Consider the following 23,514-nt stretch of genomic DNA (forward strand, 5'->3'; position numbering starts at 1 on the left):
TGACATCATAATGGGGCCTCAGAGATAAAAGCCTGGGCCCAGGCAGTGTTGGTCAGTGCTGCTCAGCAGGCAGCACTGGACTGGACTGGATTACAGCTGATACAAGGTGTGAAGGAACAAGGGGTGGCTGTGGGCATGCACTTGCTGCCGCTGCCAGTGTTTATCTGCATGGCAGCAGGGCATTTGGGCGTTGCCAGGAAGGCGTTTTTATGTAGATTCCTCCTCTTTCAGCACTGCATTGTGGTGCAAGCAAAAGAAGCAAATCCTGTCTGGCTTCCTCTCCGGCCTTTATTCACCTCCCGTGTAGCTGTGAGTGTGTGAGCCTGCAGGGCCCCATGGAATTGCCTAGAAGTAGGCTGAATCGCTGCAAGGGCTGAACAGCAGTATCGGGCAGGCTCGGGCAACGCGCGGCCCGTTCGGGTTATCGCTTCTCGGCCTTTTGGCTAAGATCAAGTGTAGTATCTGTTCTTATCAGTTTAATATCTGATACGTCCCCTATCTGGGGACCATATATTAAATGGATTTTTAGAACAGGGAGATGGAAATAGAGCTTGCTCTGTCCACTCCACGCATTGACCTGGTATTGCAGTATTTCCAGGACCGGTGCACCCTTTCCTTATGTGTTGACTAAAAGCAGATTCCAAAAGTGTTTTTTGTCTTTGCTATTGTTTCTGTCTTTCTGAAGGGATCTCCCCTTTTAATCCCATTATTTCAACACCTGTTGGACAATGCATGAGTGATAATGAGCTCATTGATTAAATGCAATTAATGAATAGATTGCCACCTCTTGTTGTGTGTCGTCTGTGTTTCTGTGTTTCCGGCATTTCACATTGGAACACCTCATTCACCTTCCTTGTCTTCTCTCCGCCCTCCCTTTTAGGTAAGTTAAAGAGCTGCACCTGAGCCAGCCACTGATTGATTGATTGATTGATTGATTGATTGATTGATTGATTGATTGATTGATTGATGCAGCACAACAGTCAAATAGTGGAGTGGAGTAGGGGAACAGCAAACAGCCAATAAAGCAGCCCGCCCGCTCGCCTGCCCGCCACAATGGACCTACCTGTGTACACTAGATGGATGTGATGGAATGTACTGTCGTCCCTACATTTCAAGAAGAAGTAAGAATTGCAGTTGCAACAAAGCCTTGCTTGCCTACAAAGAGAGCAGCAATTTGGATTTGTTACTATGTTACCTAGAAGAATAACAAACTGTGCAAGGATGGAGGTTGTAGGAGCAAGGAGAAGTTGTCTGTAAAGTTGGTGGATGCCTATTTTCCATTTTGCAGTCCCTTGTCTCCCTCTTGTGGCCTCCTGGAGGCAACTAGCTGTGCAAAAAAAAGACAGCCTGGCGGCCGGCTGTTGCAGTGTTGCCCTCTCAGGCAACACTGAGTGACTGACTGAGCCTCACCGTCTTATATAAAGTTCAGACGGAACTTTGCACGTGTCATAGTGGAGCCCTCAGGATTCCAGAGCCAGCTTTCTGACATCATAATGGGGCCTCAGAGATAAAAGCCTGGGCCCAGGCAGTGTTGGTCAGTGCTGCTCAGCAGGCAGCACTGGACTGGACTGGATTACAGCTGATACAAGGTGTGAAGGAACAAGGGGTGGCTGTGGGCATGCACTTGCTGCCGCTGCCAGTGTTTATCTGCATGGCAGCAGGGCATTTGGGCGTTGCCAGGAAGGCGTTTTTATGTAGATTCCTCCTCTTTCAGCACTGCATTGTGGTGCAAGCAAAAGAAGCAAATCCTGTCTGGCTTCCTCTCCGGCCTTTATTCACCTCCCGTGTAGCTGTGAGTGTGTGAGCCTGCAGGGCCCCATGGAATTGCCTAGAAGTAGGCTGAATCGCTGCAAGGGCTGAACAGCAGTATCGGGCAGGCTCGGGCAACGCGCGGCCCGTTCGGGTTATCGCTTCTCGGCCTTTTGGCTAAGATCAAGTGTAGTATCTGTTCTTATCAGTTTAATATCTGATACGTCCCCTATCTGGGGACCATATATTAAATGGATTTTTAGAACAGGGAGATGGAAATAGAGCTTGCTCTGTCCACTCCACGCATTGACCTGGTATTGCAGTATTTCCAGGACCGGTGCACCCTTTCCTTATGTGTTGACTAAAAGCAGATTCCAAAAGTGTTTTTTGTCTTTGCTATTGTTTCTGTCTTTCTGAAGGGATCTCCCCTTTTAATCCCATTATTTCAACACCTGTTGGACAATGCATGAGTGATAATGAGCTCATTGATTAAATGCAATTAATGAATAGATTGCCACCTCTTGTTGTGTGTCGTCTGTGTTTCTGTGTTTCCGGCATTTCACATTGGAACACCTCATTCACCTTCCTTGTCTTCTCTCCGCCCTCCCTTTTAGGTAAGTTAAAGAGCTGCACCTGAGCCAGCCACTGATTGATTGATTGATTGATTGATTGATTGATTGATTGATTGATTGATTGATTGATTGATGCAGCACAACAGTCAAATAGTGGAGTGGAGTAGGGGAACAGCAAACAGCCAATAAAGCAGCCCGCCCGCTCGCCTGCCCGCCACAATGGACCTACCTGTGTACACTAGATGGATGTGATGGAATGTACTGTCGTCCCTACATTTCAAGAAGAAGTAAGAATTGCAGTTGCAACAAAGCCTTGCTTGCCTACAAAGAGAGCAGCAATTTGGATTTGTTACTATGTTACCTAGAAGAATAACAAACTGTGCAAGGATGGAGGTTGTAGGAGCAAGGAGAAGTTGTCTGTAAAGTTGGTGGATGCCTATTTTCCATTTTGCAGTCCCTTGTCTCCCTCTTGTGGCCTCCTGGAGGCAACTAGCTGTGCAAAAAAAAGACAGCCTGGCGGCCGGCTGTTGCAGTGTTGCCCTCTCAGGCAACACTGAGTGACTGACTGAGCCTCACCGTCTTATATAAAGTTCAGACGGAACTTTGCACGTGTCATAGTGGAGCCCTCAGGATTCCAGAGCCAGCTTTCTGACATCATAATGGGGCCTCAGAGATAAAAGCCTGGGCCCAGGCAGTGTTGGTCAGTGCTGCTCAGCAGGCAGCACTGGACTGGACTGGATTACAGCTGATACAAGGTGTGAAGGAACAAGGGGTGGCTGTGGGCATGCACTTGCTGCCGCTGCCAGTGTTTATCTGCATGGCAGCAGGGCATTTGGGCGTTGCCAGGAAGGCGTTTTTATGTAGATTCCTCCTCTTTCAGCACTGCATTGTGGTGCAAGCAAAAGAAGCAAATCCTGTCTGGCTTCCTCTCCGGCCTTTATTCACCTCCCGTGTAGCTGTGAGTGTGTGAGCCTGCAGGGCCCCATGGAATTGCCTAGAAGTAGGCTGAATCGCTGCAAGGGCTGAACAGCAGTATCGGGCAGGCTCGGGCAACGCGCGGCCCGTTCGGGTTATCGCTTCTCGGCCTTTTGGCTAAGATCAAGTGTAGTATCTGTTCTTATCAGTTTAATATCTGATACGTCCCCTATCTGGGGACCATATATTAAATGGATTTTTAGAACAGGGAGATGGAAATAGAGCTTGCTCTGTCCACTCCACGCATTGACCTGGTATTGCAGTATTTCCAGGACCGGTGCACCCTTTCCTTATGTGTTGACTAAAAGCAGATTCCAAAAGTGTTTTTTGTCTTTGCTATTGTTTCTGTCTTTCTGAAGGGATCTCCCCTTTTAATCCCATTATTTCAACACCTGTTGGACAATGCATGAGTGATAATGAGCTCATTGATTAAATGCAATTAATGAATAGATTGCCACCTCTTGTTGTGTGTCGTCTGTGTTTCTGTGTTTCCGGCATTTCACATTGGAACACCTCATTCACCTTCCTTGTCTTCTCTCCGCCCTCCCTTTTAGGTAAGTTAAAGAGCTGCACCTGAGCCAGCCACTGATTGATTGATTGATTGATTGATTGATTGATTGATTGATTGATTGATTGATTGATGCAGCACAACAGTCAAATAGTGGAGTGGAGTAGGGGAACAGCAAACAGCCAATAAAGCAGCCCGCCCGCTCGCCTGCCCGCCACAATGGACCTACCTGTGTACACTAGATGGATGTGATGGAATGTACTGTCGTCCCTACATTTCAAGAAGAAGTAAGAATTGCAGTTGCAACAAAGCCTTGCTTGCCTACAAAGAGAGCAGCAATTTGGATTTGTTACTATGTTACCTAGAAGAATAACAAACTGTGCAAGGATGGAGGTTGTAGGAGCAAGGAGAAGTTGTCTGTAAAGTTGGTGGATGCCTATTTTCCATTTTGCAGTCCCTTGTCTCCCTCTTGTGGCCTCCTGGAGGCAACTAGCTGTGCAAAAAAAAGACAGCCTGGCGGCCGGCTGTTGCAGTGTTGTCCTCTCAGGCAACACTGAGTGACTGACTGAGCCTCACCGTCTTATATAAAGTTCAGACGGAACTTTGCACGTGTCATAGTGGAGCCCTCAGGATTCCAGAGCCAGCTTTCTGACATCATAATGGGGCCTCAGAGATAAAAGCCTGGGCCCAGGCAGTGTTGGTCAGTGCTGCTCAGCAGGCAGCACTGGACTGGACTGGATTACAGCTGATACAAGGTGTGAAGGAACAAGGGGTGGCTGTGGGCATGCACTTGCTGCCGCTGCCAGTGTTTATCTGCATGGCAGCAGGGCATTTGGGCGTTGCCAGGAAGGCGTTTTTATGTAGATTCCTCCTCTTTCAGCACTGCATTGTGGTGCAAGCAAAAGAAGCAAATCCTGTCTGGCTTCCTCTCCGGCCTTTATTCACCTCCCGTGTAGCTGTGAGTGTGTGAGCCTGCAGGGCCCCATGGAATTGCCTAGAAGTAGGCTGAATCGCTGCAAGGGCTGAACAGCAGTATCGGGCAGGCTCGGGCAACGCGCGGCCCGTTCGGGTTATCGCTTCTCGGCCTTTTGGCTAAGATCAAGTGTAGTATCTGTTCTTATCAGTTTAATATCTGATACGTCCCCTATCTGGGGACCATATATTAAATGGATTTTTAGAACAGGGAGATGGAAATAGAGCTTGCTCTGTCCACTCCACGCATTGACCTGGTATTGCAGTATTTCCAGGACCGGTGCACCCTTTCCTTATGTGTTGACTAAAAGCAGATTCCAAAAGTGTTTTTTGTCTTTGCTATTGTTTCTGTCTTTCTGAAGGGATCTCCCCTTTTAATCCCATTATTTCAACACCTGTTGGACAATGCATGAGTGATAATGAGCTCATTGATTAAATGCAATTAATGAATAGATTGCCACCTCTTGTTGTGTGTCGTCTGTGTTTCTGTGTTTCCGGCATTTCACATTGGAACACCTCATTCACCTTCCTTGTCTTCTCTCCGCCCTCCCTTTTAGGTAAGTTAAAGAGCTGCACCTGAGCCAGCCACTGATTGATTGATTGATTGATTGATTGATTGATTGATTGATTGATTGATTGATTGATTGATGCAGCACAACAGTCAAATAGTGGAGTGGAGTAGGGGAACAGCAAACAGCCAATAAAGCAGCCCGCCCGCTCGCCTGCCCGCCACAATGGACCTACCTGTGTACACTAGATGGATGTGATGGAATGTACTGTCGTCCCTACATTTCAAGAAGAAGTAAGAATTGCAGTTGCAACAAAGCCTTGCTTGCCTACAAAGAGAGCAGCAATTTGGATTTGTTACTATGTTACCTAGAAGAATAACAAACTGTGCAAGGATGGAGGTTGTAGGAGCAAGGAGAAGTTGTCTGTAAAGTTGGTGGATGCCTATTTTCCATTTTGCAGTCCCTTGTCTCCCTCTTGTGGCCTCCTGGAGGCAACTAGCTGTGCAAAAAAAAGACAGCCTGGCGGCCGGCTGTTGCAGTGTTGCCCTCTCAGGCAACACTGAGTGACTGACTGAGCCTCACCGTCTTATATAAAGTTCAGACGGAACTTTGCACGTGTCATAGTGGAGCCCTCAGGATTCCAGAGCCAGCTTTCTGACATCATAATGGGGCCTCAGAGATAAAAGCCTGGGCCCAGGCAGTGTTGGTCAGTGCTGCTCAGCAGGCAGCACTGGACTGGACTGGATTACAGCTGATACAAGGTGTGAAGGAACAAGGGGTGGCTGTGGGCATGCACTTGCTGCCGCTGCCAGTGTTTATCTGCATGGCAGCAGGGCATTTGGGCGTTGCCAGGAAGGCGTTTTTATGTAGATTCCTCCTCTTTCAGCACTGCATTGTGGTGCAAGCAAAAGAAGCAAATCCTGTCTGGCTTCCTCTCCGGCCTTTATTCACCTCCCGTGTAGCTGTGAGTGTGTGAGCCTGCAGGGCCCCATGGAATTGCCTAGAAGTAGGCTGAATCGCTGCAAGGGCTGAACAGCAGTATCGGGCAGGCTCGGGCAACGCGCGGCCCGTTCGGGTTATCGCTTCTCGGCCTTTTGGCTAAGATCAAGTGTAGTATCTGTTCTTATCAGTTTAATATCTGATACGTCCCCTATCTGGGGACCATATATTAAATGGATTTTTAGAACAGGGAGATGGAAATAGAGCTTGCTCTGTCCACTCCACGCATTGACCTGGTATTGCAGTATTTCCAGGACCGGTGCACCCTTTCCTTATGTGTTGACTAAAAGCAGATTCCAAAAGTGTTTTTTGTCTTTGCTATTGTTTCTGTCTTTCTGAAGGGATCTCCCCTTTTAATCCCATTATTTCAACACCTGTTGGACAATGCATGAGTGATAATGAGCTCATTGATTAAATGCAATTAATGAATAGATTGCCACCTCTTGTTGTGTGTCGTCTGTGTTTCTGTGTTTCCGGCATTTCACATTGGAACACCTCATTCACCTTCCTTGTCTTCTCTCCGCCCTCCCTTTTAGGTAAGTTAAAGAGCTGCACCTGAGCCAGCCACTGATTGATTGATTGATTGATTGATTGATTGATTGATTGATTGATTGATTGATTGATTGATGCAGCACAACAGTCAAATAGTGGAGTGGAGTAGGGGAACAGCAAACAGCCAATAAAGCAGCCCGCCCGCTCGCCTGCCCGCCACAATGGACCTACCTGTGTACACTAGATGGATGTGATGGAATGTACTGTCGTCCCTACATTTCAAGAAGAAGTAAGAATTGCAGTTGCAACAAAGCCTTGCTTTCCTACAAAGAGAGCAGCAATTTGGATTTGTTACTATGTTACCTAGAAGAATAACAAACTGTGCAAGGATGGAGGTTGTAGGAGCAAGGAGAAGTTGTCTGTAAAGTTGGTGGATGCCTATTTTCCATTTTGCAGTCCCTTGTCTCCCTCTTGTGGCCTCCTGGAGGCAACTAGCTGTGCAAAAAAAAGACAGCCTGGCGGCCGGCTGTTGCAGTGTTGCCCTCTCAGGCAACACTGAGTGACTGACTGAGCCTCACCGTCTTATATAAAGTTCAGACGGAACTTTGCACGTGTCATAGTGGAGCCCTCAGGATTCCAGAGCCAGCTTTCTGACATCATAATGGGGCCTCAGAGATAAAAGCCTGGGCCCAGGCAGTGTTGGTCAGTGCTGCTCAGCAGGCAGCACTGGACTGGACTGGATTACAGCTGATACAAGGTGTGAAGGAACAAGGGGTGGCTGTGGGCATGCACTTGCTGCCGCTGCCAGTGTTTATCTGCATGGCAGCAGGGCATTTGGGCGTTGCCAGGAAGGCGTTTTTATGTAGATTCCTCCTCTTTCAGCACTGCATTGTGGTGCAAGCAAAAGAAGCAAATCCTGTCTGGCTTCCTCTCCGGCCTTTATTCACCTCCCGTGTAGCTGTGAGTGTGTGAGCCTGCAGGGCCCCATGGAATTGCCTAGAAGTAGGCTGAATCGCTGCAAGGGCTGAACAGCAGTATCGGGCAGGCTCGGGCAACGCGCGGCCCGTTCGGGTTATCGCTTCTCGGCCTTTTGGCTAAGATCAAGTGTAGTATCTGTTCTTATCAGTTTAATATCTGATACGTCCCCTATCTGGGGACCATATATTAAATGGATTTTTAGAACAGGGAGATGGAAATAGAGCTTGCTCTGTCCACTCCACGCATTGACCTGGTATTGCAGTATTTCCAGGACCGGTGCACCCTTTCCTTATGTGTTGACTAAAAGCAGATTCCAAAAGTGTTTTTTGTCTTTGCTATTGTTTCTGTCTTTCTGAAGGGATCTCCCCTTTTAATCCCATTATTTCAACACCTGTTGGACAATGCATGAGTGATAATGAGCTCATTGATTAAATGCAATTAATGAATAGATTGCCACCTCTTGTTGTGTGTCGTCTGTGTTTCTGTGTTTCCGGCATTTCACATTGGAACACCTCATTCACCTTCCTTGTCTTCTCTCCGCCCTCCCTTTTAGGTAAGTTAAAGAGCTGCACCTGAGCCAGCCACTGATTGATTGATTGATTGATTGATTGATTGATTGATTGATTGATTGATTGATGCAGCACAACAGTCAAATAGTGGAGTGGAGTAGGGGAACAGCAAACAGCCAATAAAGCAGCCCGCCCGCTCGCCTGCCCGCCACAATGGACCTACCTGTGTACACTAGATGGATGTGATGGAATGTACTGTCGTCCCTACATTTCAAGAAGAAGTAAGAATTGCAGTTGCAACAAAGCCTTGCTTGCCTACAAAGAGAGCAGCAATTTGGATTTGTTACTATGTTACCTAGAAGAATAACAAACTGTGCAAGGATGGAGGTTGTAGGAGCAAGGAGAAGTTGTCTGTAAAGTTGGTGGATGCCTATTTTCCATTTTGCAGTCCCTTGTCTCCCTCTTGTGGCCTCCTGGAGGCAACTAGCTGTGCAAAAAAAAGACAGCCTGGCGGCCGGCTGTTGCAGTGTTGCCCTCTCAGGCAACACTGAGTGACTGACTGAGCCTCACCGTCTTATATAAAGTTCAGACGGAACTTTGCACGTGTCATAGTGGAGCCCTCAGGATTCCAGAGCCAGCTTTCTGACATCATAATGGGGCCTCAGAGATAAAAGCCTGGGCCCAGGCAGTGTTGGTCAGTGCTGCTCAGCAGGCAGCACTGGACTGGACTGGATTACAGCTGATACAAGGTGTGAAGGAACAAGGGGTGGCTGTGGGCATGCACTTGCTGCCGCTGCCAGTGTTTATCTGCATGGCAGCAGGGCATTTGGGCGTTGCCAGGAAGGCGTTTTTATGTAGATTCCTCCTCTTTCAGCACTGCATTGTGGTGCAAGCAAAAGAAGCAAATCCTGTCTGGCTTCCTCTCCGGCCTTTATTCACCTCCCGTGTAGCTGTGAGTGTGTGAGCCTGCAGGGCCCCATGGAATTGCCTAGAAGTAGGCTGAATCGCTGCAAGGGCTGAACAGCAGTATCGGGCAGGCTCGGGCAACGCGCGGCCCGTTCGGGTTATCGCTTCTCGGCCTTTTGGCTAAGATCAAGTGTAGTATCTGTTCTTATCAGTTTAATATCTGATACGTCCCCTATCTGGGGACCATATATTAAATGGATTTTTAGAACAGGGAGATGGAAATAGAGCTTGCTCTGTCCACTCCACGCATTGACCTGGTATTGCAGTATTTCCAGGACCGGTGCACCCTTTCCTTATGTGTTGACTAAAAGCAGATTCCAAAAGTGTTTTTTGTCTTTGCTATTGTTTCTGTCTTTCTGAAGGGATCTCCCCTTTTAATCCCATTATTTCAACACCTGTTGGACAATGCATGAGTGATAATGAGCTCATTGATTAAATGCAATTAATGAATAGATTGCCACCTCTTGTTGTGTGTCGTCTGTGTTTCTGTGTTTCCGGCATTTCACATTGGAACACCTCATTCACCTTCCTTGTCTTCTCTCCGCCCTCCCTTTTAGGTAAGTTAAAGAGCTGCACCTGAGCCAGCCACTGATTGATTGATTGATTGATTGATTGATTGATTGATTGATTGATTGATGCAGCACAACAGTCAAATAGTGGAGTGGAGTAGGGGAACAGCAAACAGCCAATAAAGCAGCCCGCCCGCTCGCCTGCCCGCCACAATGGACCTACCTGTGTACACTAGATGGATGTGATGGAATGTACTGTCGTCCCTACATTTCAAGAAGAAGTAAGAATTGCAGTTGCAACAAAGCCTTGCTTGCCTACAAAGAGAGCAGCAATTTGGATTTGTTACTATGTTACCTAGAAGAATAACAAACTGTGCAAGGATGGAGGTTGTAGGAGCAAGGAGAAGTTGTCTGTAAAGTTGGTGGATGCCTATTTTCCATTTTGCAGTCCCTTGTCTCCCTCTTGTGGCCTCCTGGAGGCAACTAGCTGTGCAAAAAAAAGACAGCCTGGCGGCCGGCTGTTGCAGTGTTGCCCTCTCAGGCAACACTGAGTGACTGACTGAGCCTCACCGTCTTATATAAAGTTCAGACGGAACTTTGCACGTGTCATAGTGGAGCCCTCAGGATTCCAGAGCCAGCTTTCTGACATCATAATGGGGCCTCAGAGATAAAAGCCTGGGCCCAGGCAGTGTTGGTCAGTGCTGCTCAGCAGGCAGCACTGGACTGGACTGGATTACAGCTGATACAAGGTGTGAAGGAACAAGGGGTGGCTGTGGGCATGCACTTGCTGCCGCTGCCAGTGTTTATCTGCATGGCAGCAGGGCATTTGGGCGTTGCCAGGAAGGCGTTTTTATGTAGATTCCTCCTCTTTCAGCACTGCATTGTGGTGCAAGCAAAAGAAGCAAATCCTGTCTGGCTTCCTCTCCGGCCTTTATTCACCTCCCGTGTAGCTGTGAGTGTGTGAGCCTGCAGGGCCCCATGGAATTGCCTAGAAGTAGGCTGAATCGCTGCAAGGGCTGAACAGCAGTATCGGGCAGGCTCGGGCAACGCGCGGCCCGTTCGGGTTATCGCTTCTCGGCCTTTTGGCTAAGATCAAGTGTAGTATCTGTTCTTATCAGTTTAATATCTGATACGTCCCCTATCTGGGGACCATATATTAAATGGATTTTTAGAACAGGGAGATGGAAATAGAGCTTGCTCTGTCCACTCCACGCATTGACCTGGTATTGCAGTATTTCCAGGACCGGTGCACCCTTTCCTTATGTGTTGACTAAAAGCAGATTCCAAAAGTGTTTTTTGTCTTTGCTATTGTTTCTGTCTTTCTGAAGGGATCTCCCCTTTTAATCCCATTATTTCAACACCTGTTGGACAATGCATGAGTGATAATGAGCTCATTGATTAAATGCAATTAATGAATAGATTGCCACCTCTTGTTGTGTGTCGTCTGTGTTTCTGTGTTTCCGGCATTTCACATTGGAACACCTCATTCACCTTCCTTGTCTTCTCTCCGCCCTCCCTTTTAGGTAAGTTAAAGAGCTGCACCTGAGCCAGCCACTGATTGATTGATTGATTGATTGATTGATTGATTGATGCAGCACAACAGTCAAATAGTGGAGTGGAGTAGGGGAACAGCAAACAGCCAATAAAGCAGCCCGCCCGCTCGCCTGCCCGCCACAATGGACCTACCTGTGTACACTAGATGGATGTGATGGAATGTACTGTCGTCCCATTCATTTCAAGAAGAAGTAAGAATTGCAGTTGCAACAAAGCCTTGCTTGCCTACAAAGAGAGCAGCAATTTGGATTTGTTACTATGTTACCTAGAAGAATAACAAACTGTGCAAGGATGGAGGTTGTAGGAGCAAGGAGAAGTTGTCTGTAAAGTTGGTGGATGCCTATTTTCCATTTTGCAGTCCCTTGTCTCCCTCTTGTGGCCTCCTGGAGGCAACTAGCTGTGCAAAAAAAAGACAGCCTGGCGGCCGGCTGTTGCAGTGTTGCCCTCTCAGGCAACACTGAGTGACTGACTGAGCCTCACCGTCTTATATAAAGTTCAGACGGAACTTTGCACGTGTCATAGTGGAGCCCTCAGGATTCCAGAGCCAGCTTTCTGACATCATAATGGGGCCTCAGAGATAAAAGCCTGGGCCCAGGCAGTGTTGGTCAGTGCTGCTCAGCAGGCAGCACTGGACTGGACTGGATTACAGCTGATACAAGGTGTGAAGGAACAAGGGGTGGCTGTGGGCATGCACTTGCTGCCGCTGCCAGTGTTTATCTGCATGGCAGCAGGGCATTTGGGCGTTGCCAGGAAGGCGTTTTTATGTAGATTCCTCCTCTTTCAGCACTGCATTGTGGTGCAAGCAAAAGAAGCAAATCCTGTCTGGCTTCCTCTCCGGCCTTTATTCACCTCCCGTGTAGCTGTGAGTGTGTGAGCCTGCAGGGCCCCATGGAATTGCCTAGAAGTAGGCTGAATCGCTGCAAGGGCTGAACAGCAGTATCGGGCAGGCTCGGGCAACGCGCGGCCCGTTCGGGTTATCGCTTCTCGGCCTTTTGGCTAAGATCAAGTGTAGTATCTGTTCTTATCAGTTTAATATCTGATACGTCCCCTATCTGGGGACCATATATTAAATGGATTTTTAGAACAGGGAGATGGAAATAGAGCTTGCTCTGTCCACTCCACGCATTGACCTGGTATTGCAGTATTTCCAGGACCGGTGCACCCTTTCCTTATGTGTTGACTAAAAGCAGATTCCAAAAGTGTTTTTTGTCTTTGCTATTGTTTCTGTCTTTCTGAAGGGATCTCCCCTTTTAATCCCATTATTTCAACACCTGTTGGACAATGCATGAGTGATAATGAGCTCATTGATTAAATGCAATTAATGAATAGATTGCCACCTCTTGTTGTGTGTCGTCTGTGTTTCTGTGTTTCCGGCATTTCACATTGGAACACCTCATTCACCTTCCTTGTCTTCTCTCCGCCCTCCCTTTTAGGTAAGTTAAAGAGCTGCACCTGAGCCAGCCACTGATTGATTGATTGATTGATTGATTGATTGATTGATTGATTGATGCAGCACAACAGTCAAATAGTGGAGTGGAGTAGGGGAACAGCAAACAGCCAATAAAGCAGCCCGCCCCCTCGCCTGCCCGCCACAATGGACCTACCTGTGTACACTAGATGGATGTGATGGAATGTACTGTCGTCCCTACATTTCAAGAAGAAGTAAGAATTGCAGTTGCAACAAAGCCTTGCTTGCCTACAAAGAGAGCAGCAATTTGGATTTGTTACTATGTTACCTAGAAGAATAACAAACTGTGCAAGGATGGAGGTTGTAGGAGCAAGGAGAAGTTGTCTGTAAAGTTGGTGGATGCCTATTTTCCATTTTGCAGTCCCTTGTCTCCCTCTTGTGGCCTCCTGGAGGCAACTAGCTGTGCAAAAAAAAGACAGCCTGGCGGCCGGCTGTTGCAGTGTTGCCCTCTCAGGCAACACTGAGTGACTGACTGAGCCTCACCGTCTTATATAAAGTTCAGACGGAACTTTGCACGTGTCATAGTGGAGCCCTCAGGATTCCAGAGCCAGCTTTCTGACATCATAATGGGGCCTCAGAGATAAAAGCCTGGGCCCAGGCAGTGTTGGTCAGTGCTGCTCAGCAGGCAGCACTGGACTGGACTGGATTACAGCTGATACAAGGTGTGAAGGAACAAGGGGTGGCTGTGGGCATGCACTTGCTGCCGCTGCCAGTGTTTATCTGCATGGCAGCAGGGCATTTGGGCGTTGCCAGGAAGGCGTTTTTATGTAGATTCCTCCTCTTTCAGCACTGCATTGTGGTGCAAGCAAAAGAAGCAAATCCTGTCTGGCTTCCTCTCCGGCCTTTATTCACCTCCCGTGTAGCTGTGAGTGTGTGAGCCTGCAGGGCCCCATGGAATTGCCTAGAAGTAGGCTGAATCGCTGCAAGGGCTGAACAGCAGTATCGGGCAGGCTCGGGCAACGCGCGGCCCGTTCGGGTTATCGCTTCTCGGCCTTTTGGCTAAGATCAAGTGTAGTATCTGTTCTTATCAGTTTAATATCTGATACGTCCCCTATCTGGGGACCATATATTAAATGGATTTTTAGAACAGGGAGATGGAAATAGAGCTTGCTCTGTCCACTCCACGCATTGACCTGGTATTGCAGTATTTCCAGGACCGGTGCACCCTTTCCTTATGTGTTGACTAAAAGCAGATTCCAAAAGTGTTTTTTGTCTTTGCTATTGTTTCTGTCTTTCTGAAGGGATCTCCCCTTTTAATCCCATTATTTCAACACCTGTTGGACAATGCATGAGTGATAATGAGCTCATTGATTAAATGCAATTAATGAATAGATTGCCACCTCTTGTTGTGTGTCGTCTGTGTTTCTGTGTTTCCGGCATTTCACATTGGAACACCTCATTCACCTTCCTTGTCTTCTCTCCGCCCTCCCTTTTAGGTAAGTTAAAGAGCTGCACCTGAGCCAGCCACTGATTGATTGATTGATTGATTGATTGATTGATTGATTGATTGATGCAGCACAACAGTCAAATAGTGGAGTGGAGTAGGGGAACAGCAAACAGCCAATAAAGCAGCCCGCCCGCTCGCCTGCCCGCCACAATGGACCTACCTGTGTACACTAGATGGATGTGATGGAATGTACTGTCGTCCCTACATTTCAAGAAGAAGTAAGAATTGCAGTTGCAACAAAGCCTTGCTTGCCTACAAAGAGAGCAGCAATTTGTATTTGTTACTATGTTACCTAGAAGAATAACAAACTGTGCAAGGATGGAGGTTGTAGGAGCAAGGAGAAGTTGTCTGTAAAGTTGGTGGATGCCTATTTTCCATTTTGCAGTCCCTTGTCTCCCTCTTGTGGCCTCCTGGAGGCAACTAGCTGTGCAAAAAAAAGACAGCCTGGCGGCCGGCTGTTGCAGTGTTGCCCTCTCAGGCAACACTGAGTGACTGACTGAGCCTCACCGTCTTATATAAAGTTCAGACGGAACTTTGCACGTGTCATAGTGGAGCCCTCAGGATTCCAGAGCCAGCTTTCTGACATCATAATGGGGCCTCAGAGATAAAAGCCTGGGCCCAGGCAGTGTTGGTCAGTGCTGCTCAGCAGGCAGCACTGGACTGGACTGGATTACAGCTGATACAAGGTGTGAAGGAACAAGGGGTGGCTGTGGGCATGCACTTGCTGCCGCTGCCAGTGTTTATCTGCATGGCAGCAGGGCATTTGGGCGTTGCCAGGAAGGCGTTTTTATGTAGATTCCTCCTCTTTCAGCACTGCATTGTGGTGCAAGCAAAAGAAGCAAATCCTGTCTGGCTTCCTCTCCGGCCTTTATTCACCTCCCGTGTAGCTGTGAGTGTGTGAGCCTGCAGGGCCCCATGGAATTGCCTAGAAGTAGGCTGAATCGCTGCAAGGGCTGAACAGCAGTATCGGGCAGGCTCGGGCAACGCGCGGCCCGTTCGGGTTATCGCTTCTCGGCCTTTTGGCTAAGATCAAGTGTAGTATCTGTTCTTATCAGTTTAATATCTGATACGTCCCCTATCTGGGGACCATATATTAAATGGATTTTTAGAACAGGGAGATGGAAATAGAGCTTGCTCTGTCCACTCCACGCATTGACCTGGTATTGCAGTATTTCCAGGACCGGTGCACCCTTTCCTTATGTGTTGACTAAAAGCAGATTCCAAAAGTGTTTTTTGTCTTTGCTATTGTTTCTGTCTTTCTGAAGGGATCTCCCCTTTTAATCCCATTATTTCAACACCTGTTGGACAATGCATGAGTGATAATGAGCTCATTGATTAAATGCAATTAATGAATAGATTGCCACCTCTTGTTGTGTGTCGTCTGTGTTTCTGTGTTTCCGGCATTTCACATTGGAACACCTCATTCACCTTCCTTGTCTTCTCTCCGCCCTCCCTTTTAGGTAAGTTAAAGAGCTGCACCTGAGCCAGCCACTGATTGATTGATTGATTGATTGATTGATTGATTGATTGATTGATTGATTGATTGATTGATTGATTGATGCAGCACAACAGTCAAATAGTGGAGTGGAGTAGGGGAACAGCAAACAGCCAATAAAGCAGCCCGCCCGCTCGCCTGCCCGCCACAATGGACCTACCTGTGTACACTAGATGGATGTGATGGAATGTACTGTCGTCCCTACATTTCAAGAAGAAGTAAGAATTGCAGTTGCAACAAAGCCTTGCTTGCCTACAAAGAGAGCAGCAATTTGGATTTGTTACTATGTTACCTAGAAGAATAACAAACTGTGCAAGGATGGAGGTTGTAGGAGCAAGGAGAAGTTGTCTGTAAAGTTGGTGGATGCCTATTTTCCATTTTGCAGTCCCTTGTCTCCCTCTTGTGGCCTCCTGGAGGCAACTAGCTGTGCAAAAAAAAGACAGCCTGGCGGCCGGCTGTTGCAGTGTTGCCCTCTCAGGCAACACTGAGTGACTGACTGAGCCTCACCGTCTTATATAAAGTTCAGACGGAACTTTGCACGTGTCATAGTGGAGCCCTCAGGATTCCAGAGCCAGCTTTCTGACATCATAATGGGGCCTCAGAGATAAAAGCCTGGGCCCAGGCAGTGTTGGTCAGTGCTGCTCAGCAGGCAGCACTGGACTGGACTGGATTACAGCTGATACAAGGTGTGAAGGAACAAGGGGTGGCTGTGGGCATGCACTTGCTGCCGCTGCCAGTGTTTATCTGCATGGCAGCAGGGCATTTGGGCGTTGCCAGGAAGGCGTTTTTATGTAGATTCCTCCTCTTTCAGCACTGCATTGTGGTGCAAGCAAAAGAAGCAAATCCTGTCTGGCTTCCTCTCCGGCCTTTATTCACCTCCCGTGTAGCTGTGAGTGTGTGAGCCTGCAGGGCCCCATGGAATTGCCTAGAAGTAGGCTGAATCGCTGCAAGGGCTGAACAGCAGTATCGGGCAGGCTCGGGCAACGCGCGGCCCGTTCGGGTTATCGCTTCTCGGCCTTTTGGCTAAGATCAAGTGTAGTATCTGTTCTTATCAGTTTAATATCTGATACGTCCCCTATCTGGGGACCATATATTAAATGGATTTTTAGAACAGGGAGATGGAAATAGAGCTTGCTCTGTCCACTCCACGCATTGACCTGGTATTGCAGTATTTCCAGGACCGGTGCACCCTTTCCTTATGTGTTGACTAAAAGCAGATTCCAAAAGTGTTTTTTGTCTTTGCTATTGTTTCTGTCTTTCTGAAGGGATCTCCCCTTTTAATCCCATTATTTCAACACCTGTTGGACAATGCATGAGTGATAATGAGCTCATTGATTAAATGCAATTAATGAATAGATTGCCACCTCTTGTTGTGTGTCGTCTGTGTTTCTGTGTTTCCGGCATTTCACATTGGAACACCTCATTCACCTTCCTTGTCTTCTCTCCGCCCTCCCTTTTAGGTAAGTTAAAGAGCTGCACCTGAGCCAGCCACTTGATTGATTGATTGATTGATTGATTGATTGATTGATTGATTGATGCAGCACAACAGTCAAATAGTGGAGTGGAGTAGGGGAACAGCAAACAGCCAATAAAGCAGCCCGCCCGCTCGCCTGCCCGCCACAATGGACCTACCTGTGTACACTAGATGGATGTGATGGAATGTACTGTCGTCCCTACATTTCAAGAAGAAGTAAGAATTGCAGTTGCAACAAAGCCTTGCTTGCCTACAAAGAGAGCAGCAATTTGGATTTGTTACTATGTTACCTAGAAGAATAACAAACTGTGCAAGGATGGAGGTTGTAGGAGCAAGGAGAAGTTGTCTGTAAAGTTGGTGGATGCCTATTTTCCATTTTGCAGTCCCTTGTCTCCCTCTTGTGGCCTCCTGGAGGCAACTAGCTGTGCAAAAAAAAGACAGCCTGGCGGCCGGCTGTTGCAGTGTTGCCCTCTCAGGCAACACTGAGTGACTGACTGAGCCTCACCGTCTTATATAAAGTTCAGACGGAACTTTGCACGTGTCATAGTGGAGCCCTCAGGATTCCAGAGCCAGCTTTCTGACATCATAATGGGGCCTCAGAGATAAAAGCCTGGGCCCAGGCAGTGTTGGTCAGTGCTGCTCAGCAGGCAGCACTGGACTGGACTGGATTACAGCTGATACAAGGTGTGAAGGAACAAGGGGTGGCTGTGGGCATGCACTTGCTGCCGCTGCCAGTGTTTATCTGCATGGCAGCAGGGCATTTGGGCGTTGCCAGGAAGGCGTTTTTATGTAGATTCCTCCTCTTTCAGCACTGCATTGTGGTGCAAGCAAAAGAAGCAAATCCTGTCTGGCTTCCTCTCCGGCCTTTATTCACCTCCCGTGTAGCTGTGAGTGTGTGAGCCTGCAGGGCCCCATGGAATTGCCTAGAAGTAGGCTGAATCGCTGCAAGGGCTGAACAGCAGTATCGGGCAGGCTCGGGCAACGCGCGGCCCGTTCGGGTTATCGCTTCTCGGCCTTTTGGCTAAGATCAAGTGTAGTATCTGTTCTTATCAGTTTAATATCTGATACGTCCCCTATCTGGGGACCATATATTAAATGGATTTTTAGAACAGGGAGATGGAAATAGAGCTTGCTCTGTCCACTCCACGCATTGACCTGGTATTGCAGTATTTCCAGGACCGGTGCACCCTTTCCTTATGTGTTGACTAAAAGCAGATTCCAAAAGTGTTTTTTGTCTTTGCTATTGTTTCTGTCTTTCTGAAGGGATCTCCCCTTTTAATCCCATTATTTCAACACCTGTTGGACAATGCATGAGTGATAATGAGCTCATTGATTAAATGCAATTAATGAATAGATTGCCACCTCTTGTTGTGTGTCGTCTGTGTTTCTGTGTTTCCGGCATTTCACATTGGAACACCTCATTCACCTTCCTTGTCTTCTCTCCGCCCTCCCTTTTAGGTAAGTTAAAGAGCTGCACCTGAGCCAGCCACTGATTGATTGATTGATTGATTGATTGATTGATTGATTGATTGATTGATTGATTGATTGATGCAGCACAACAGTCAAATAGTGGAGTGGAGTAGGGGAACAGCAAACAGCCAATAAAGCAGCCCGCCCGCTCGCCTGCCCGCCACAATGGACCTACCTGTGTACACTAGATGGATGTGATGGAATGTACTGTCGTCCCTACATTTCAAGAAGAAGTAAGAATTGCAGTTGCAACAAAGCCTTGCTTGCCTACAAAGAGAGCAGCAATTTGGATTTGTTACTATGTTACCTAGAAGAATAACAAACTGTGCAAGGATGGAGGTTGTAGGAGCAAGGAGAAGTTGTCTGTAAAGTTGGTGGATGCCTATTTTCCATTTTGCAGTCCCTTGTCTCCCTCTTGTGGCCTCCTGGAGGCAACTAGCTGTGCAAAAAAAAGACAGCCTGGCGGCCGGCTGTTGCAGTGTTGCCCTCTCAGGCAACACTGAGTGACTGACTGAGCCTCACCGTCTTATATAAAGTTCAGACGGAACTTTGCACGTGTCATAGTGGAGCCCTCAGGATTCCAGAGCCAGCTTTCTGACATCATAATGGGGCCTCAGAGATAAAAGCCTGGGCCCAGGCAGTGTTGGTCAGTGCTGCTCAGCAGGCAGCACTGGACTGGACTGGATTACAGCTGATACAAGGTGTGAAGGAACAAGGGGTGGCTGTGGGCATGCACTTGCTGCCGCTGCCAGTGTTTATCTGCATGGCAGCAGGGCATTTGGGCGTTGCCAGGAAGGCGTTTTTATGTAGATTCCTCCTCTTTCAGCACTGCATTGTGGTGCAAGCAAAAGAAGCAAATCCTGTCTGGCTTCCTCTCCGGCCTTTATTCACCTCCCGTGTAGCTGTGAGTGTGTGAGCCTGCAGGGCCCCATGGAATTGCCTAGAAGTAGGCTGAATCGCTGCAAGGGCTGAACAGCAGTATCGGGCAGGCTCGGGCAACGCGCGGCCTGTTCGGGTTATCGCTTCTCGGCCTTTTGGCTAAGATCAAGTGTAGTATCTGTTCTTATCAGTTTAATATCTGATACGTCCCCTATCTGGGGACCATATATTAAATGGATTTTTAGAACAGGGAGATGGAAATAGAGCTTGCTCTGTCCACTCCACGCATTGACCTGGTATTGCAGTATTTCCAGGACCGGTGCACCCTTTCCTTATGTGTTGACTAAAAGCAGATTCCAAAAGTGTTTTTTGTCTTTGCTATTGTTTCTGTCTTTCTGAAGGGATCTCCCCTTTTAATCCCATTATTTCAACACCTGTTGGACAATGCATGAGTGATAATGAGCTCATTGATTAAATGCAATTAATGAATAGATTGCCACCTCTTGTTGTGTGTCGTCTGTGTTTCTGTGTTTCCGGCATTTCACATTGGAACACCTCATTCACCTTCCTTGTCTTCTCTCCGCCCTCCCTTTTAGGTAAGTTAAAGAGCTGCACCTGAGCCAGCCACTGATTGATTGATTGATTGATTGATTGATTGATTGATTGATTGATTGATTGATTGCAGCACAACAGTCAAATAGTGGAGTGGAGTAGGGGAACAGCAAACAGCCAATAAAGCAGCCCGCCCGCTCGCCTGCCCGCCACAATGGACCTACCTGTGTACACTAGATGGATGTGATGGAATGTACTGTCGTCCCTACATTTCAAGAAGAAGTAAGAATTGCAGTTGCAACAAAGCCTTGCTTGCCTACAAAGAGAGCAGCAATTTGGATTTGTTACTATGTTACCTAGAAGAATAACAAACTGTGCAAGGATGGAGGTTGTAGGAGCAAGGAGAAGTTGTCTGTAAAGTTGGTGGATGCCTATTTTCCATTTTGCAGTCCCTTGTCTCCCTCTTGTGGCCTCCTGGAGGCAACTAGCTGTGCAAAAAAAAGACAGCCTGGCGGCCGGCTGTTGCAGTGTTGCCCTCTCAGGCAACACTGAGTGACTGACTGAGCCTCACCGTCTTATATAAAGTTCAGACGGAACTTTGCACGTGTCATAGTGGAGCCCTCAGGATTCCAGAGCCAGCTTTCTGACATCATAATGGGGCCTCAGAGATAAAAGCCTGGGCCCAGGCAGTGTTGGTCAGTGCTGCTCAGCAGGCAGCACTGGACTGGACTGGATTACAGCTGATACAAGGTGTGAAGGAACAAGGGGTGGCTGTGGGCATGCACTTGCTGCCGCTGCCAGTGTTTATCTGCATGGCAGCAGGGCATTTGGGCGTTGCCAGGAAGGCGTTTTTATGTAGATTCCTCCTCTTTCAGCACTGCATTGTGGTGCAAGCAAAAGAAGCAAATCCTGTCTGGCTTCCTCTCCGGCCTTTATTCACCTCCCGTGTAGCTGTGAGTGTGTGAGCCTGCAGGGCCCCATGGAATTGCCTAGAAGTAGGCTGAATCGCTGCAAGGGCTGAACAGCAGTATCGGGCAGGCTCGGGCAACGCGCGGCCCGTTCGGGTTATCGCTTCTCGGCCTTTTGGCTAAGATCAAGTGTAGTATCTGTTCTTATCAGTTTAATATCTGATACGTCCCCTATCTGGGGACCATATATTAAATGGATTTTTAGAACAGGGAGATGGAAATAGAGCTTGCTCTGTCCACTCCACGCATTGACCTGGTATTGCAGTATTTCCAGGACCGGTGCACCCTTTCCTTATGTGTTGACTAAAAGCAGATTCCAAAAGTGTTTTTTGTCTTTGCTATTGTTTCTGTCTTTCTGAAGGGATCTCCCCTTTTAATCCCATTATTTCAACACCTGTTGGACAATGCATGAGTGATAATGAGCTCATTGATTAAATGCAATTAATGAATAGATTGCCACCTCTTGTTGTGTGTCGTCTGTGTTTCTGTGTTTCCGGCATTTCACATTGGAACACCTCATTCACCTTCCTTGTCTTCTCTCCGCCCTCCCTTTTAGGTAAGTTAAAGAGCTGCACCTGAGCCAGCCACTGATTGATTGATTGATTGATTGATTGATTGATTGATTGATTGATTGATTGATTGATTGATTGATGCAGCACAACAGTCAAATAGTGGAGTGGAGTAGGGGAACAGCAAACAGCCAATAAAGCAGCCCGCCCGCTCGCCTGCCCGCCACAATGGACCTACCTGTGTACACTAGATGGATGTGATGGAATGTACTGTCGTCCCTACATTTCAAGAAGAAGTAAGAATTGCAGTTGCAACAAAGCCTTGCTTGCCTACAAAGAGAGCAGCAATTTGGATTTGTTACTATGTTACCTAGAAGAATAACAAACTGTGCAAGGATGGAGGTTGTAGGAGCAAGGAGAAGTTGTCTGTAAAGTTGGTGGATGCCTATTTTCCATTTTGCAGTCCCTTGTCTCCCTCTTGTGGCCTCCTGGAGGCAACTAGCTGTGCAAAAAAAAGACAGCCTGGCGGCCGGCTGTTGCAGTGTTGCCCTCTCAGGCAACACTGAGTGACTGACTGAGCCTCACCGTCTTATATAAAGTTCAGACGGAACTTTGCACGTGTCATAGTGGAGCCCTCAGGATTCCAGAGCCAGCTTTCTGACATCATAATGGGGCCTCAGAGATAAAAGCCTGGGCCCAGGCAGTGTTGGTCAGTGCTGCTCAGCAGGCAGCACTGGACTGGACTGGATTACAGCTGATACAAGGTGTGAAGGAACAAGGGGTGGCTGTGGGCATGCACTTGCTGCCGCTGCCAGTGTTTATCTGCATGGCAGCAGGGCATTTGGGCGTTGCCAGGAAGGCGTTTTTATGTAGATTCCTCCTCTTTCAGCACTGCATTGTGGTGCAAGCAAAAGAAGCAAATCCTGTCTGGCTTCCTCTCCGGCCTTTATTCACCTCCCGTGTAGCTGTGAGTGTGTGAGCCTGCAGGGCCCCATGGAATTGCCTAGAAGTAGGCTGAATCGCTGCAAGGGCTGAACAGCAGTATCGGGCAGGCTCGGGCAACGCGCGGCCCGTTCGGGTTATCGCTTCTCGGCCTTTTGGCTAAGATCAAGTGTAGTATCTGTTCTTATCAGTTTAATATCTGATACGTCCCCTATCTGGGGACCATATATTAAATGGATTTTTAGAACAGGGAGATGGAAATAGAGCTTGCTCTGTCCACTCCACGCATTGACCTGGTATTGCAGTATTTCCAGGACCGGTGCACCCTTTCCTTATGTGTTGACTAAAAGCAGATTCCAAAAGTGTTTTTTGTCTTTGCTATTGTTTCTGTCTTTCTGAAGGGATCTCCCCTTTTAATCCCATTATTTCAACACCTGTTGGACAATGCATGAGTGATAATGAGCTCATTGATTAAATGCAATTAATGAATAGATTGCCACCTAATAGATTGCCACCTCTTGTTGTGTGTCGTCTGTGTTTCTGTGTTTCCGGCATTTCACATTGGAACACCTCATTCACCTTCCTTGTCTTCTCTCCGCCCTCCCTTTTAGGTAAGTTAAAGAGCTGCACCTGAGCCAGCCACTGATTGATTGATTGATTGATTGATTGATTGATTGATTGATTGATTGATTGATTGATGCAGCACAACAGTCAAATAGTGGAGTGGAGTAGGGGAACAGCAAACAGCCAATAAAGCAGCCCGCCCGCTCGCCTGCCCGCCACAATGGACCTACCTGTGTACACTAGATGGATGTGATGGAATGTACTGTCGTCCCTACATTTCAAGAAGAAGTAAGAATTGCAGTTGCAACAAAGCCTTGCTTGCCTACAAAGAGAGCAGCAATTTGGATTTGTTACTATGTTACCTAGAAGAATAACAAACTGTGCAAGGATGGAGGTTGTAGGAGCAAGGAGAAGTTGTCTGTAAAGTTGGTGGATGCCTATTTTCCATTTTGCA

The 23,514-nt window shown here is 47.7% G+C and overlaps 16 non-coding genes across 16 annotated transcripts; all 16 read left to right on the forward strand.

Moving 5' to 3' along the window:
• Positions 1–423: 423 nt before the first annotated feature.
• Positions 424–614, forward strand: LOC142698249 (U2 spliceosomal RNA). Its single transcript, XR_012865742.1, has one exon. It is a non-coding gene; the product is annotated as a U2 spliceosomal RNA (small nuclear RNA).
• A 1,292-nt stretch (positions 615–1,906) lies between these two features.
• LOC142698274 (U2 spliceosomal RNA) lies at positions 1,907–2,097 on the forward strand. The gene has a single exon (XR_012865765.1). It is a non-coding gene; the product is annotated as a U2 spliceosomal RNA (small nuclear RNA).
• Positions 2,098–3,393: 1,296 nt separating this feature from the next.
• LOC142698287 (U2 spliceosomal RNA) lies at positions 3,394–3,584 on the forward strand. The gene has a single exon (XR_012865776.1). It is a non-coding gene; the product is annotated as a U2 spliceosomal RNA (small nuclear RNA).
• A 1,292-nt stretch (positions 3,585–4,876) lies between these two features.
• LOC142698300 (U2 spliceosomal RNA) lies at positions 4,877–5,067 on the forward strand. The gene has a single exon (XR_012865787.1). It is a non-coding gene; the product is annotated as a U2 spliceosomal RNA (small nuclear RNA).
• A 1,296-nt stretch (positions 5,068–6,363) lies between these two features.
• LOC142698312 (U2 spliceosomal RNA) lies at positions 6,364–6,554 on the forward strand. The gene has a single exon (XR_012865798.1). It is a non-coding gene; the product is annotated as a U2 spliceosomal RNA (small nuclear RNA).
• A 1,296-nt stretch (positions 6,555–7,850) lies between these two features.
• On the forward strand, positions 7,851–8,041 carry LOC142698256 (U2 spliceosomal RNA). The gene has a single exon (XR_012865748.1). It is a non-coding gene; the product is annotated as a U2 spliceosomal RNA (small nuclear RNA).
• Positions 8,042–9,329: 1,288 nt separating this feature from the next.
• LOC142698265 (U2 spliceosomal RNA) lies at positions 9,330–9,520 on the forward strand. The gene has a single exon (XR_012865756.1). It is a non-coding gene; the product is annotated as a U2 spliceosomal RNA (small nuclear RNA).
• Positions 9,521–10,804: 1,284 nt separating this feature from the next.
• On the forward strand, positions 10,805–10,995 carry LOC142698266 (U2 spliceosomal RNA). Its single transcript, XR_012865757.1, has one exon. It is a non-coding gene; the product is annotated as a U2 spliceosomal RNA (small nuclear RNA).
• Positions 10,996–12,268: 1,273 nt separating this feature from the next.
• On the forward strand, positions 12,269–12,459 carry LOC142698267 (U2 spliceosomal RNA). Its single transcript, XR_012865758.1, has one exon. It is a non-coding gene; the product is annotated as a U2 spliceosomal RNA (small nuclear RNA).
• A 1,280-nt stretch (positions 12,460–13,739) lies between these two features.
• LOC142698268 (U2 spliceosomal RNA) lies at positions 13,740–13,930 on the forward strand. The gene has a single exon (XR_012865759.1). It is a non-coding gene; the product is annotated as a U2 spliceosomal RNA (small nuclear RNA).
• A 1,280-nt stretch (positions 13,931–15,210) lies between these two features.
• LOC142698269 (U2 spliceosomal RNA) lies at positions 15,211–15,401 on the forward strand. The gene has a single exon (XR_012865760.1). It is a non-coding gene; the product is annotated as a U2 spliceosomal RNA (small nuclear RNA).
• A 1,304-nt stretch (positions 15,402–16,705) lies between these two features.
• Positions 16,706–16,896, forward strand: LOC142698270 (U2 spliceosomal RNA). Its single transcript, XR_012865761.1, has one exon. It is a non-coding gene; the product is annotated as a U2 spliceosomal RNA (small nuclear RNA).
• Positions 16,897–18,177: 1,281 nt separating this feature from the next.
• On the forward strand, positions 18,178–18,368 carry LOC142698271 (U2 spliceosomal RNA). The gene has a single exon (XR_012865762.1). It is a non-coding gene; the product is annotated as a U2 spliceosomal RNA (small nuclear RNA).
• Positions 18,369–19,664: 1,296 nt separating this feature from the next.
• LOC142698272 (U2 spliceosomal RNA) lies at positions 19,665–19,855 on the forward strand. The gene has a single exon (XR_012865763.1). It is a non-coding gene; the product is annotated as a U2 spliceosomal RNA (small nuclear RNA).
• A 1,289-nt stretch (positions 19,856–21,144) lies between these two features.
• LOC142698273 (U2 spliceosomal RNA) lies at positions 21,145–21,335 on the forward strand. Its single transcript, XR_012865764.1, has one exon. It is a non-coding gene; the product is annotated as a U2 spliceosomal RNA (small nuclear RNA).
• Positions 21,336–22,635: 1,300 nt separating this feature from the next.
• On the forward strand, positions 22,636–22,826 carry LOC142698276 (U2 spliceosomal RNA). Its single transcript, XR_012865766.1, has one exon. It is a non-coding gene; the product is annotated as a U2 spliceosomal RNA (small nuclear RNA).
• The last annotated feature ends 688 nt before the right edge of the window (positions 22,827–23,514 follow it).

The sequence above is a fragment of the Rhinoderma darwinii genome, unplaced genomic scaffold (genome assembly GCF_050947455.1).
Source record: "Rhinoderma darwinii isolate aRhiDar2 unplaced genomic scaffold, aRhiDar2.hap1 Scaffold_1019, whole genome shotgun sequence".
NCBI lineage: Eukaryota > Metazoa > Chordata > Amphibia > Anura > Rhinodermatidae > Rhinoderma > Rhinoderma darwinii.